Genomic DNA, 11,375 nt, shown 5'->3' with positions numbered 1-11,375 from the left:
ATATATATATATATATATATATATATATATATATATATATATATATATATATATATATATATATATATATATATATTTACTATAATGAATAATTATTATTTTTGCTGTTTCCACAAATATATTAAGCTGCACAAATGTTTTTAACAAATGATAAGGAATGTTGATAAGTTTTTTCGTTTGTTTAGGATTTTTTGAAAGAAATTAATACAATTATATATTAGTATTATAATAGTATACTATACCTTTAATCAGCAAGGATGCATTAAATTGATAAAACGTGAAAGTAATACTATTACCTTGTTAATAAAATAATTAATTTATTTTTACTTTTTTATCTTTATATATATATTATAATTATAATATTCTTTTTTTACTTTTAACTTATATATATATATATATATATATATATATATATATATATATATATATATATATATATATATATATTACTATCAATTATAACATTAATTAATTATTTAGAATAAAATTAATTATTAGCTATAATTCATAATAATAATCATTATTGCTGTTGCCACAAATGATATGAAATGTTGATAAGATTTGTTTTATTATATTTTTTTAATAAATTAATTCAATTGATAAAAGTAAAACTATTACATTGTTACAATTTTTTTTACTTTTACAAAAAAGCTTTTGAACACAAATATATATTACAAATATATATTTATTATACTGTTTTTTTAACAAATAATGATCGAATGATTTCTGAAGGATTAATGGAGTAATGATCCTGAAAATTCAGCTTTGCTCACAAGTATAAATTATATTTTATAGTTTATTATAACAGAAAACATTTTAAATAGTCTCATTTTTAACAATATTGCCGTTTTTAGTGTATTTTTGATCAAACACATAAGACTTTTTCTTTACATTTTAAACAATTTTAAACATTAAACTTGCAGACTCAAATATATAATATGCATTTAAATATAAATGAAAATATAACATAACACTTACAATTAAATGTACATATACATTCTTAAATTATATAATACATAATATAATGTTTAAAATAATATAACTTGTCATAATTAGAATCTCTAAAATTACAAATGACTGTAATTTATAATATGTTTGTGTCATTGTAACAAACGCATCTTATGGGCTTTATATCCACAAACAATGCATAGAAATAAATCAATTTTAAAAAAACCTTTTCACCACATTTATTTTAGCCAAACATTGTGTTGCACTTGTGTGCGAAAGTCTGGTGGGTAAATTTCCCTCGTCACTTTGTGTTAAGACTTACAATGCGATAGATGTAGACTCGTTTCCTGTCGGCTGCATTGTCTTTCGGATTAAACATATACACCTCCTATAATGTGGAATCTTTGAGGGCTATCAGTTGGACCTAACAGCTCTAATGGTAGTGAGCCACCTGTTGGACCTAATGGTTCTATCGTCTGTGAGTCAGCACAGTATGAGCTGTACTGTATGTTGAGCCGAACTGCTCCATCAAACAGGACAAACTGAGTCAGCCTCACTTCGATCTAAACTTTCTATTGGTTTCAACTCCCACACTAACAAAAAAGCAGAGGAGATGAGGAGAAGAGAGAGATGTCTGGCACATGGAGAATGTGAGAATGAATGAGTTGCAGAGTAAAGCGCAGTTAAATGAATGAGTGTGCGAAGCGCAGTGAAAGTAACCAAACAAGTCTGAAAGATGGAAAAACAGCATTAGTGGTCTGCCGTTCTCCAGGGTTCTCCAGTTGCAGTGCACATGTGACTCAGCAGCTGCAGGCATGAATATTCTGACAGGGATGACAGATCCAAATTTAACCACACAGCAGAACACACACACACACACACACACACACACACACACACACACACACACACACACACACACACACACACACACACACACACACACACACACACACACACACACACACACACACACACACACACACACAGGACGACTCATACACACAAATCTCCAAGAGGAGATTCACTCAGCTTTAGACTTATATGGGCGGAAATGAATACTTCTATTCAGCAAGGATGCATTCAATTAATCAAAAGTCACAGTAGAGACATGTTACAAAAGATTTCAGTTGTTACATAAATGCTGTTCTTTTGAACTTTGTGTTCATCAAAACAATAATGAGCACAATTCAGATGATCATATTAGAATGATTTCTGAAGGATCATGTGACAATCATTTTGAATAAATTTCATCTTATATGATTATTTTTAGTGCTCACCATGCACATTTTCTGTATGGAAAAAATCAGCTTTCAAATATTTCTTTCCCAGGAAAAGGTCATACCGGTTTGGAAAGACATAAGGATGGGTAGATGATGACAGACATTCATTTTAAAGCAAGTAATCTGTGGAGGTGTGACTCTATTGGACATGTAAATGCATGATTTCTGCCACAGCATTTTCGACCAGGACTTTTATTAGCTAAAATAATTGTGCTACTTAATTCTTAAAGATACAAATCATCTTTATAGGGAAATTCTGGCCTGTACAGTGGTACAAATTTAATTTGAAACAATATCAAACATGTAGATGTATTATAAGTATGTGCATATGCGCGCACACAAATCTAAAACCTGCAGGGCAACACACTCACACTGTGAAACCCAACTTGCCGTAGATTGAAACAGCATAGTTTCACAATGGCAAACAACTTTGTGGTAAATACCTGCCACAGAAACAGGAAAGAAAAATAACAAATGACTCCAGACGATGTGCTCTGTAAATAAAAAGATCGACAGCTGAGTAAACTATGACACTTATCAGCTTTATCTAGAAAGAAAATACATCAAACTGCATTTCACCCCTCATTGTTAATGAAACAGGTATGGCTAGTTTCCATTTTTCTCGTGGCATAGTTGGAATGACACTAAAACCGTTTCTACACAGCCGCAATATTAAATTAGAAAACAATTCATAATGAATATTTTCATGCTCATATACACTCTTAAAAATGAAGGCGCTTCACGATGCCATAGAAGAACCTTTTTTGACTAAATGGTTCCGGAAAGAACCTTTAACATCTGAAGAACCTTAGGTTATTTGTAGCAAAAGAAGGTTTCTCAGATTATAAAAAGGTAAGAAAGAGATGGTTCTTTGACTGAATGGTTCTTTGTGAAACCAAAGATGGTTCTTCTATGGCATCGCTGTGAAGAACCTTTTAAAGCACCTTTATTTTTAAGAGTGTAAGTTGTCTCTTATGCTCATGATGGCTGCATTTATTTGATACAAAATAGAGATAATATTGTATTGTATAATATGACAATGCTGGATTTTCAACATTCCTCTAGTCTTCAGTGTCTCCTTCAGAAATCATTCTATGCTGATTTGCTGCTCGAGAAACATTTATCAATTTAAAACAATTGTGCTGCTTAATATTTTTGTGGTGATACTTTGTTAGGATTCAAAAAAGGGTTTATTTAAACAGAACTCTTTTAAATATTTTTATAGTCATCTTTAATCAATTTAATGCATCCTTGCTAAATTAAAGTTAGGGATGTAAGGGTATTATCAATATCAATTATTATATATGTCTCGATATTATCGTGGTCACATGACGGTATGAAACATCAGGGGGGGAGTGTAGTTTTTACAATATATTTAAAAATCTTATTCTAACACAAAAGGTCTTTTTTTTGTCAAACGAACTAAACCCGAAAGCACAATAAGTCTGATTTCGCTGCATGTTTCAAAGCAAAGCGTGCACTTCGTCCTGGCAATCAGCTCGTGATCCGGTGTTTTCCGCACCTCAAAATGTCTCTGTTCACAGTGAATTAATCCAGTGAACTTGTTTATTGCATGTACTGTGAGTTCAGCAGCGTTTGGGAACGCAGCGGCCACCAGTTATGCTTTGTTTTCACGGCAGATAAATACAGCATTTCACTAGATTTTTAGTGAGATGTGTTTTTGTTCACTGAAGCTGGAGTTTTCTGTCAAAATAAAATCAAAATAAACCTTAAAAGTGCAGTATGAATTGCTGACAGCGAACGGTTCAAACGGGTAACGTTACTGCAGTCCAACTTCAAAATATCTCTTTCAAGTGCAGAAATTAGGAAAATAAGTATTGTAATTTTCCTGCTGTAGTGTAAAGCTAAAATAATATACCTAAAATATTCATTTTCATTTATTTTACAGTGCAATTGTTTTACAATATATGGCTATTACTGTCATAGGAATAACAATAGTATACATTTTTGTTATTATTATATTTTAATTAGTTTGGCTTCCTAAAACACCAGTTTGAATGTAAATTAGACTGAGACAGTCTATCACAACTAAAAAGAGGTTCGAGTCCTCTTTAAAAGTCAATTCACAGACTTCATTTCTTCAAGTTAAGAACATAGGCTGGAGCTCTTCATTTTGAACTCTCGAAGTGCATTAGATAGAAGAATTTAACTTGTTAAACGTACAAATTTAGCCTTTGTTTATGTCACAATAAATATCGTACAGTGGACTTCATATTGAGGTATTATTGCACTGAGATTTTGTTAGTAACTAACAAAGTGTGTAGTGTAGATTGAAAAAATGATCAATGAGAAAGAGAGCAGAATGAAGGTTTACTATGTGCGAGAGAGGCTGACAGTATCAAAACAGCAGCTGTGCTGTGTGTTTACTGCTCGCTCAGAGCCGACGCCGCCAGGAGGAAGCTCGAAAATCCGACAGACACACGTCATCCATTAATAACTGCACACATGAATCCCTCGGTTCAGCTTGAAACAGAACTCCCACGAAGAAGGAGTTTAAAAAGCAATGATCCGAACGTGACGGTAATTGCGTTAATTCAGCGCTCCGAGTGGAATTCTCTTTCCGCACGCCGCCGTGGGCCGGAGAGACTGTTGACTGTTACGGAATTCCTGGTGTGGTTTTTATGGGCTTCCATTGAGCCGAACGCTTCCACTATTCCACCCATAAACTTCCTGCTCGTTTGCGCTTGTTGTTTTTTAACTGGAGCTCAATTCAGGCCAGATGTGGACCGTGGCTGTCAATCGTTTTATTTATTTGTTTATTTGCGTTTTAACACCGTTTAAAAGCACTGGATGACGGTCAAACACTTTCAACGAGAGAATTTGACTGGACTAAGGCGATCCTAAAAATCCCAAAACAAAACAGCCCAATCAGGATTTGGCCTGTGGCAACAGCCAGTGAGATTTGCCTTGGCACAAACACACCACACAGAGAGATTCCCTCTACTACAGACACGCAGTGACCGATGACGCCAATCACTCACTGCCACCCAAATGCCATGTGAGAAGAGCAAAAGCCCTGTCTGAACTTAAATGGCTCAGCTTGCCCTCTCAAATCTCTCTCTCTTTTCCTTTTTCTCCCTCTCAGAGGCTGGAACTCGGTCAAACATGCCTTAGTGCTGACGTGGGACGGCTATGGGAACATGTTTTCATACCCAAGGCTCTTATTCTCCTCGAAGAGCTTTACTGGTGGGCTTATTCAAACAGGCAGGAGAGAAGAAATGCTAAAACTTGCAAAAACGTTAATGTACCAGAACACTGCTGTTCCAGCACTGTGATGCATGAGAGTTTCAAATCTACTTAATCCAATATCAATCATTAGGCATTAATGAGGTTGATGTGAAATATTGGTATGTCTTCCTGCACTCGTTACTCGATGCCATCCAAAACAATCAACGACAATGGGATTGGCTCTTTAGAAAAATTATTGTTAATACCTGTCAGCCTATGAATCATCAACATGAGAACGCCTAGACAAAAACCTGCTGTTAAACTGTTAAACTTGAATGGAGTACATTCGGTCACTCTAGATCATATACAACAGCTCATTCATTTAGAGAATTTGCCATATGAATAAATCTATAACAATTCTGATTCGTTCGAAGAAAGCAAATCGTGAGAGAATGGCTTGCAGAGAGAACACACTGAGGGTGGATATTAGTAATGGAGGGGGATCTTAATGAAGCTGTTAATTGCGCTGCAGACTCAGGTCAGACAGACTCATCCTTCCTGAGATTATGATTTTAGGATGAGTGCTGACAGGGGCTTTTTTCGCACTCCCTTTTTTCCATATAAGAAAATGTACATCTGTTCAAATTCAACAAGACAGCTTACATGACTTGGGATAGGAGGAGATTTATGTATGGTAACAGGAGTTTGGCTGCATAGGAGTGTTTGCTGAAGAAATGTACACTACCAGTTTTTTATGTTTTCTAAAGAAGTTGTTTCTGCTCACCAAGCATGCATTCATTTTATCCAAAGTGCAACAAAAACTGTAAAATTTTGAAATATTTTTACTATTTAAAATAACTGTTTTCTATTTGAATATAATTTAAAATGTAATTTATTCCTGTGATTTAAACGCTGATTTTTAGCATCATTACTCCAGTCACATGATCCTTCAGAAATCATTCTAATATTCTGATTTGCTGCTCAAAAAAACATTTATTATTATTATTATTATTATGTTCAAACTGGCTGTTTCAGGTTTCTTTGATGAATAGAAAGTTCAGAAAACAGTATTTATCTGAAATAGAAATTATAAATATCTTTATCATCACTTATAATTTATTTCCCAAAAACTCCAAGCTTTTGAATGGTATAGTGTATAATGTTACAAAAGGCTTTTATTTCAGACAAATGCTGATATTTGGATTTTTCTATTCATAAAACAATCCTGAAAAAAATAAATCAACTGTTTTAAATATTGATAATATTAATAAATGTTTCTTGAAGAGCAAACAGCACATTAGAATGATTTCTGAAGAATCATGTGACACTGAAGGTGTTATGAAAGTTATATTGCTGAAAATACAGCTTTGATCACAGGAATCAATTACATTTTAAAATATATTCAAATAGAAAGCAGTTATTAGGAATAGTAAAATATTACTATATTATATACTCACAATATTACTGCTTTTGCTATACATCGAATCAAATAAATGCAGGCTTGGTGAGCAGAAAATACTTCTTTAAAAAACATTAAAAATCTTACTGTTCATAAAAAGATTAAAATAAAGTAAATACATGTATTTGAACAAATAATACAGCTAACAGTATTACACTGTAATAATGCAATGTATTTTTCACATATTATTTTCCACATATTTATAATATTAATTTTTTAAAGTATAAACTGGGGCTTTTTTATTTTCAATAGCTATTAACATTTTGCAAAAGAACGCAAAAAGAATAATCTAAATAATCCCTGTGGCATCAAAAAAAAAACAACAACACATATTTGTTATTTATGCATTTATGTTCTAATAGACTGATTAGCATACACAAGGTAAATTACCCTAAACCATATGGTGCAACCCAAACATTTGCTACATTTACTAAAGTCAGCTTCAGTTTGCATCATTTAAGTGCAACCAAAACCCACAGGACTTTCTTCTGTGAGACACAAAAGAAAATGTAGGCACAATGACAGTCTCGGTCACCATGCACTTTCAATGCATGATGCAAAAAGATGCAACGACAGTGAATGGTGACTGAGGCTGTCATTCAACCTAACATCTCTCTCCTTTTGTGCAAGTACGAGCACGATGACAGAATGTGCATTATTTTAAAGAACTGTCACTTTAAGGCATCTGCTGATGCAAAATGTATATCTGTGATCTCTATCAGGGGAGGGGAACAGGGACAGTGCTGAGCTTGAACGCATGAGACTGTAAAAAGAAGAGGAAGAAAAAAAACAATGGCGTCATATCTGCAACACGAGATTATGCACGTGTTTCTATACATCGATTTACAAATCTAAGACAGACAAACGTGGGTTTTGTTAGCTAGGATTTGATACAGTTCTTCCTTTAAAGCTTAGAAGGGGGAGGGGGCAAGTGTAAACAGTTTCATAAAAGGACAAGTGTTTAAAAAGCAATCCTATGCATAGGCAATTAGGCCAATGGGACGTTAATTGTAAAATTCGAAGCGCAAACACGCAACACGCCTGAACATTTCAGTCTGTCATGTATCTGGGGCAAAGCAAAAATATCCTGGATGGTTTAGCAGCGCCGCAGACAAAGGAATGCACGCTTAGCTCAAACTGCTGCATCACCTCATTTCAAATGCCCTCATAACATTGATTCATTCAGACGCCTGTCAACGCACTCACTGAATAACCGGAATTCATTAATTAATGCAATGAGTGAACTTGAGTGTTTTGGGAATTTAATCAGAAGGAAAAATATATGCAAAGGTAAATATGCTGTATATTATATAGCGTGCATAAGTGAAAAAACAGCCAAGTCATATATAACAACATAAAATTAATGATTTTGCGTTTATTTAGACATATCTCCATCATAAAGGTAAACATCACATCACACTCCCAAACGCTTGCGCTCGCGCTTATTTCATCCACCTCTGCTGGTGTGCGTTCAATTAGCCACATTATTCAACGCGGAACTTAATGTGAAACACCTGCATCGTGAGGGAAGTTCATCGGTGCTTTATGAAGACCGGAGATCCAGCATTCCAGCGCGCGCTGAAAACGGTCCCTCGTTCCGTTCCTTTAAATGGAAGTCGAGACGTTTGCATTGGCCGCTGAGCCAAATAAGGCTCGCCGTCCCTTACACAGCAAATATTCTGCTGATTTTATGAGGATTAATCAGACTGGCTGAGGTTTACATCGCAGAACAAAGACGGCTTGCTTCCCATTTTTACAAGCCAATGCAGTAAGCACATTTTTTAGACCGGCTGGTATGATTTTTACGCGATGCCCATTATGCGTATTTGTATTCAGATATAGACTTGGGGGACATCATATGATGATAAAGATTTGCGAATGATTATTATTAACTGTATTAGGATTTCAACACGCTTTGTTTCTGAACTTATCCACTCAATGGGAAGGAAAGGAGGCGGGAATCTACACCGGGGGTCTCCGTCGTTGTTATGATCGGTCAAGGCCGAGTGACAACTTCTTTTCTTTACGCGAAAACAAGCCATGCCTGACCCCTCCTCCCCCCAGGATCGCAGTGCATCCCACTACTAGCAAACACACTCAAACTATTGTCACTGCTGCACAACAGGATGTGGTAACCTTACGTTTAAACGGGAGTGTGTTTTCAGCTGAAGCAAACCCATGCGGTCGAGTTTTTTCCCCTTTCAGTGATATTTGCCAATATTTCGTGACTCAAAGCTTCCCTGTGACTCAAAAACACAAGTTTGGTGCTCCGTGGCGAGTCACATGTAACAGGACGCATCGAGCAAAACAAGCAAGCATGCAACTCACCTTCAGCCTCGTTTCTTTTCCTTGTGATCCAGCCCTTTTGTCCGTTTAGCAAGCAAATATGTGTTTTTTTTCCTTTCACATGATGACTTCCTTGCAGACTCCTAAAGCCCCCAGGCTGCAGGGAGAACACGTTTTGCGCTCTTTTAATATTTCTTTTTCTTTATGAGGAAAAACAAGCACGTTTATGGTGGTGAAAAGTGTTGGTAAAAATGTGTGTATGGATGTAGATGTGTTTGTGGTGATCTCTGCAGCGTGCGGCTCCGTCTCCTCTGTTTGTTACACTCGAATGAAACGCCTACTCTCAATCGCTACATTGTTGACATTCGCGCACTGACGTCACCCCATCCCTCATTCACAACATACTGCGCTGCGCATTGCGTTGCTGCCTCCAGTGGCAAGGCACCTTACTCCAAAAATGTGCGCAGCCGCTGTTCGCGAATTGGAGCAGCGGGCACAGCAGAGTACAGGCTGATCCTAAACGAATGCTCGAACCCACGTCTTGGAAAACTTCTAAGGGCAACACATGGGTCAAATGCTTTGAGAAGTGTAATACTGCTTTAAATGGTTGTTTTCCAAAAAAAAATAAAATAAAAAAAATACATATATACATATATACATATATATATATATATAAAGTTTTCAGCATTTTTGTTTTTCTGAGCAAAAAATAAATATACATTTTCTCTGATTTACAGAAGAAACCCACTAAAATGTAATTTAGTGTAACAATCTCGTCAGGCATATTTACAACAAAAATCAATTTATGACATATGAAAAGATGAATTACTTTCACCCCAAATACTATTTAGTTGTAATTCTGCATTTTTATCCTAGGTTTTGCCCATTTGTCAGTAAGAATTTAAAACACAATATAATTGAATATGTTCCCTTATTCTTTTATATATTTGAATGTGTACAAGTCAGAATAAGCATGTTGTTTGAATTCTTACCTAAATATTGTTACACTGAATGACAGTGTGGTGTTATGAACATTTTTTTTCAGCTATGCTGTAATTTCACTTTTTGTAATAGCAAATTAAAAACTTCTAAGGGCAACACATGGGTCAAAGATGAAACGGGGTTTAAACATACAAACAACAAGTGTAATACTGCCTTCTCCCCAAAATATTAAAAAGTTTTCTGTTTAATTTAATAGCATTTTTGTTTTTCTAAGCAAAAAATAAATATCATACATTTTTCCCTAATTTACAGAAGACACCCACTAAAATGTCATTCAGTGTAACAATCTTCTCAGGCATATTTACACCAAAATCAATTTATGACATTAAAAGATGAATTACTTTCACCCCAAATACTAATTAGTTGTAATTCTGCATTTTTATCCTAGGTTTTGCCCATTTGTCAAGTTTATTTGCTGTTAAAGAAACATTTATTATTATTATCAATATTTACAACAGTTAAGTAATTGTAGTAAAGAAATTGTAGTAATTGTTTTTTATTTAACAAGAATGCTTTAAGTTGATCAAAAGTGATTATAAAGACATTTATAATTTTACAAAAGATTTCTATTTTAGATGAATGCTGTTTTTCTGAACTTTCTATTCATCAAATAAACCTGAAAAAAATCTGCTCAGCTGTTTTCAACATAATAATAATAATAATAATAATAATAATAATAATAATAATAATAATAATAATAATAAATGTTTTTGAGCAGCAAATCAAAATATTTGAATGATTTCTGAAAGATGTGACTGGAGTAATGATGCTTTGAAATCACAAGAATAACATTAATTTAAACAGGAAAACTATTTCAAAATGTTACTGTTTTTGCTGCACTTTGAATCAAATAAATGCAGGCTTGGTGAGCAGAGGAGACTTCCTTAAAAAACATTAAACATTAAAAATCTGGTAGTGTACCCTAAAGTGTTGACTACAAAAAAAAAGGAAAAATGACTAATTCATGCATCTAAAATTTTGAAAATAATAACTTAAAAAAATGTAAAAACATTACATGCATGTTTTGATCAACAGCAAATAGAATTATCAATAGATCTGTAAGATAAAGCAAATGTGACTTGCTCAGTCACTCGTGAAATAATGCACTTGTCCTGAGAACATTTCCGCCTTTCAATTAAAATCTAACTTTATTATAATTGACTCTTGAATTAATGTATGCCAGTGTGGTTTTATTGTGTTTACACATT

General features: G+C 34.3%; 1 protein-coding gene across 2 annotated transcripts in view; it reads right to left on the bottom strand.

Moving 5' to 3' along the window:
- The window catches only part of bach2b (BTB and CNC homology 1, basic leucine zipper transcription factor 2b), a 199,870-nt gene extending 190,287 nt beyond the window's left edge, over positions 1 to 9,583 (bottom strand). For both annotated transcript variants that reach the window (XM_073816721.1, XM_073816722.1), the window contains exon 1: positions 9,208 to 9,583. The gene's annotated coding sequence lies outside the window, so the exon portion shown is untranslated. The remainder of the gene's footprint in view (positions 1 to 9,207) is intronic.
- Between the last annotated feature and the right edge of the window lie 1,792 nt (positions 9,584 to 11,375).

This window comes from Garra rufa, chromosome 13 (genome assembly GCF_049309525.1).
Source record: "Garra rufa chromosome 13, GarRuf1.0, whole genome shotgun sequence".
In the NCBI taxonomy this organism is placed as follows: domain Eukaryota; kingdom Metazoa; phylum Chordata; class Actinopteri; order Cypriniformes; family Cyprinidae; genus Garra; species Garra rufa.
This window is presented reverse-complemented; position numbering and strand designations above follow the sequence as displayed.